The sequence below is a fragment of the Camellia sinensis genome, chromosome 7 (genome assembly GCF_055761805.1).
Source record: "Camellia sinensis isolate YWXY chromosome 7, ASM5576180v1, whole genome shotgun sequence".
Classification (NCBI taxonomy): domain Eukaryota; kingdom Viridiplantae; phylum Streptophyta; class Magnoliopsida; order Ericales; family Theaceae; genus Camellia; species Camellia sinensis.
Window position 1 is genome coordinate 184178958 of NC_138967.1, and position 5455 is coordinate 184184412.

The 5455-nt window shown below is 30.1% G+C and overlaps 1 pseudogene; it reads right to left on the reverse strand.

Moving 5' to 3' along the window:
- Positions 1–399: 399 nt before the first annotated feature.
- Positions 400–4543, reverse strand: LOC114290258 (gibberellin 2-beta-dioxygenase 8-like; annotated as a pseudogene).
- Between the last annotated feature and the right edge of the window lie 912 nt (positions 4544–5455).

Consider the following 5455-nt stretch of genomic DNA (forward strand, 5'->3'; position numbering starts at 1 on the left):
TCTAATCTCTCTCAGCCGAGTGTGTACAACCGATCATATTTAAACATTCATATTTTTGCAATTACGCATTTTCTCTAGTTTCCATTGATTTACAATTTCCCCAACTATTTATCACTTATAAATCCAAAATATCCAGAAATAATAATTAATGATTTATATTCATTTCACTCGATGACTTCACAATTCATCAATTTAATTTTCACAACATAAAATGATTTTGGGCAAATTCTAGACCATAAATCTGGATTTATAGCTTTTTGCATGTTTCTAATTCCCTTGTTGAACCCAAAAAAAAAAAAAAAAAAAAAAAAAAACCCAGCCCAAATCACCGATATACATATTAACAAAGCCAACTCTTCATCACCTAAACATACATATATGACATGTGCAATATAAAGATGTTACAATTGGGTAGAGCTCGAAAATGAGGTGTAATCTTTCTTCACATGAGAAACCTGGAAAGGCCTACTTTGGTGCCAGTGGACTTGACATCCTCTTGAACTTGTTGCCTGTACTCTCTGAAGCTAAATTTTCTGTACATACAAGGTTCATTTTCATTGCAACCTTGAATCACAGTGTCATTGGAAGGACACAAGAAATACCCAACAGAAAACCTTTCCTCCTCATGATTGCTGATAACCCGGTGCTCGATGCTCTTGTAAACACCATTGCTCCATGCCTACATTCATATATATATATATAGGATTCAACAACTATATATGTGTACATGAGCTAAATGAATTGTTTTGAACTCTTACACCAGATTGTGCATCAGTCCACTTACAATATATTCATGGTAGACATTGCACAATGCATGAAGTTATGTGATGCAAATCGTTTTTGCTTAGGGTAATTAATCAATAGTTTTGGACTATCATATATATCATGATATCACCAATAACGTAGCGGAATTTTTTTTTTATAATTGAAACATTATACTAACCCAACTTTGCTAGATAGTTGATGGACAAATGATGTCCCACATAGTGTTTTGTTGGATCATTTATTGGAAGTATCATGTAAATAATATCACATAATAATTTAAACCTATGTGGCATATTTAGCTTACTGTATTTGGATTATAGAATGACAAAACGAGAAATAAGTGTTGGACATGATGTTGGCAGATTAACTCCAAAAGACACATGTTTGATTTGAAATGAGTTGTAACCAAAGCATTTATCGGGTAGATTCCTTGGTTGCATTTTGATTTTGTGATTTTTCCATTTCAATAAAGTTTATTTATGAAATTACTTTGTCTAGAAAATTTATTATTTTTGTTTAAATTTTTCATTTTAACTCAAGAAATTGTCTATTGTGAATGTTTTTTGGTCGACTTGGGAAACTCTTATTATTATAAATTCAGATGTAAGCCTATTAAGTTTTCATGATTAAACAACATTTCATAGAAAGGAAAGTTCTCCTATTTGTGTGTTCATGTTTATTTCCGTTGTAACTCTTTATTTTACACACTTCCTTGCATCATTATTAACTCAATTCATGTCGAATAAATAAATAAATAAGATGGGAATTACCTGAAATAAGTCACCAATGATGACAATCAAAGCCTGTGGATTAGGTTTAATGCTAACCCATTTTCCATCTTTCACCATTTGCAAACCTCCAACCTGGTCTTGGCACAATATTGTGAGGAAGTCACTATCAGTATGTGGAGTGGAACTAACCCATAGATCTCAGAAGATATTGGGCATCGTGGATATCTATTCATTCTCAGATAACATGAACTTGCCATGCAATTTTTTGCAAAGAAAGTGGTTTTGCTGCCAAGATTCTCTGCCAATATTTCAGCTATTCTTTTTGCTAGCTCAGAAGCCACTTCTGCAAATACTGCAATTGTTGTGCTGCAAATAAGATGAGATCCAAAATAATCAAAGGAAGGTAACAGATTTACTTACATTTAACACCATGTTTTTTAATCCTATAACTAAATTGTAGCCGTATATATAAAGATTCAATTGCAATCACAACTAATCATAACCAAGGGTCGGCATTAGGCTAGTAGGCTGTGTCTCATAGGCCAATGTTCAGCCCAGCGTGCCAGCTGAGGGCATAGCTTAACAGGCCGAGATTCAAGCATGTATTTTGAATTTTATTATTATTTTTTTAAATTTTTTCATATTTTTTGTTAGGCTTGTGTATCAGGTTCAGGCCTAACTTGCATCTGCTGACGAGATAACCAACAGGCAATATGGGTTTTAAATCATACACCCAAAAGGCCAATACAAGTCTCATTCGAGTTGAGCTAATCCACCCAAAGTATAGACTTGGGCTAAGTCCCAGACTTTCAGATCAAATGATAACCCTTACAATTACATCATAACTTAACAAATGTAAATTTTTTAAGTTTGAATTAATTACATTCAGCTTTTTGTACTTCTATTAAAATTTTACTATAGTCCTTCTACTTTTAATACTTCTAGCAATTAATTCCTTATAGTTTAAGTAAAATTATAATATTACCCTTCCGTCCATTAGGATTTAAGATAGTTGATGAAAATTTGCACGCAAGTCACATGCGACATTTTTCTCCCCCATTAGCACTTTTGTAATTTGATCAAAATCTCAATTTGATCTTTTGCAATTTCATGAAAATCTTTATTTGATCTCATCAATATTAAACAAGAATCATATATATCGCAATGTCAATTTTCATCAGTCTCATTTGTACTAAATGGATTAAAGAATCTTATTGCAACTTGACTTGAAGTGCAAGAATTCACTATAACAATTGAAAATAAAGAATTCAAAGTAAAATTTTAATAAAAATATGAAGGTGCTTAGTGTAATCAACTGTTTAAATTGTAACTCACTTTTTTCAAATATATAATAAAAAAAATAGATGTTAGCGGTAAAGGCATGTAATAACCAACATATCTCGAGTGACAAAAATCTCAAAATAAAATTTAATAATCATGTGTGTTTTGATATGGAAGAACAAAAACATACGGGACAAAGAATTCCGAGTAATATGTACTTTGGAAGATTGGTGGTGAAGGCATCTGCATGCAATGGCGCAGGCAGTAAGGGACGAGGGGGTCACGTGCTCCTGAATTTTGGAATTTTTATTTATTTTTTTGCAAATATAAAAAAAGAGGGTGATAATTGATTTAATAGTTAAGATTTAACTTAATAACCTTAGGCCATGTTTGTTTGGGTGGACATGAGCTTGGGATTGGACTAATAGTCCAATAAAATTATTAATCCAATGTTTGGTTAAACAATTAAAGTACGAACTAATTATTTTAAACTTGACTATTAGTTAAGATAGGATACATAATCCAACGAATTCGTAGTCTTAGGACTATTAATCATGGGAATGCTAATCCAGTCCGCCCAAACAAACATGACCTTAAGGTTATGGGTTCAAGTCTTGGGATCACCACTTTGTGTATTATGCCAAAAGTTAGGTGTGTATTCAATTTTTCTCCTTCCAAACACACATTAATGTGTACTAATTGGGCGTTGTTGTTTTGTTGCAAATATAAAAAAAATATTTTAAATAAAAAAAAATTACAAAAATATTATTAGAGTGAAATGTCCTTGACATTTTAAAAATTATGAGAACAATAATGATTGTTTTGAATGAAAATGAAGAGACTATTATAAACCATATCGTCTATGAAAATTTTATGAAATTTTTTAAATGTAACGGTGATGTCATTATTATTGACATGTAAGTATAACTAATCTCACTATAAAGATATAAAATTTATTGAATTGTTAGTTTCATCTGACATTGTGAGGTTTACTCTCTATATGTTTATTTACTATTAATTGGTGATATCACATAATAATGATGACGTGGTATTACCATTATATTGAATTTTTAATCAAATTTTGTATAAATTTTTTTTATTATTATATAATTTATTTTAAGACTTATATCCATATTTTTTTATATTATCCATGATACACTAGTTATAAATAACATTATTTTTTTTTTATATTCCTCGAAATCAATCGTAAAAACTTGCGTTAAATATTTTTGTAAAATTTTTCAATAATATAATTAATAAGTACCCTCTCTGATTTAATTTTCTGGCTCCGTCACAGCATGAAAACTACTTATTGCACTTTCAAAAATTGTATAATACCTAAGAGAAGTGTTGAATTCCTTCAACACCGGAATGTTTTCCAGAGGTATATGAAAAGCTTCCGACCACGAAAACTGCATCAAAGAAGTTGCCGCTGGACTCCCCCACCGGTAACAGTTCAAAAACTTGTTAACTTTCTTCTCAAACGGTTGTCTAAAAAGCTTCTCTTGCTCACTCTTCAACTTTGCCAAGATCTCCCAAGAAACACCATGATTCACAACCTGAAAGAGCCCACACTGTTTTGCGGCCATAGCAAGGTCTCTCTCACACTCTTTTCTGTCATGGTCACTGAGACCTGAACGACTGAGATCAACTAATGGTAGCTCATATTCATCATAGGCAGTGAAAGGGTTTTCTGGGTTTTGTTCTTCAATGAAATTTGAGAAAAGGGTTTTGCAGTTTTCTTGGAATGGTGGGTCTGATTCCATACTTATAAAAAGGATAAATTAAGAAGAGAATAATGAACCCAATTTTGGAAAATATAATCGGAGTTTTGGTGAAGCAGGAAGAGGTTAGATTTTTATAAATAATCTTATGCGGCCTGAATTTAAATGGAGAATTTGGTCAAAGCCCCGTCTTAATAAAATTTTTAATTTGGTCAAAGTCCCATCTTAATAAAATTTTTAAGTATAAAAAGATTTTTTAAAAAAGTCTAATGTAGATCATTATTTATAAAATATTAAAATTTAAAATAATATAGCATTAAGGATAAGTATAAAAAGATTTTTTTGAAAAGTCTAATATATATTAGTATTGATAAAATATTAAACTTTAAAAGAATATAACTTTTAATGTAAATATTGGTTTTTAATAAAATTAGTATTTTTAGAATTCTCTTATCAAGATTTATCAAATAAGATCAATGTTGACTATGAAATTTTTTAATATATATATATATATATATATATATATATATGTATATTACCGTTGAAATTGATGTAAATAGTAACAGTAACATGTTGCTCGACAGTTACTATGTTTGACAGTAACATGTTACGCTGTTCACAGTAACATGTTACTCTGACAATATTGTCTAAAAAAAAAAAATATTTTACTTTATCCTTACTCAATCATATGTTTTCTCTTTAGAGAATTTATGAAATAAAACAAATTGGACTATCATTTTTACCAAATAAGGGTCAATAGAGGGAATTTGGCTAAATTTCTCAATTTAAAACTTCATCTATTACTTTGAATTAAGAAGATAATAATGACCACAAAAATCCCAGTACTTTGTATGTAAAATTTACATCATATAAAAAAAAAAAAATTATAAGATTTAAAAGGGTTAGGCCATTGACACCCTTTTTCATATCAAGGGCATATTACAATAAAATAAA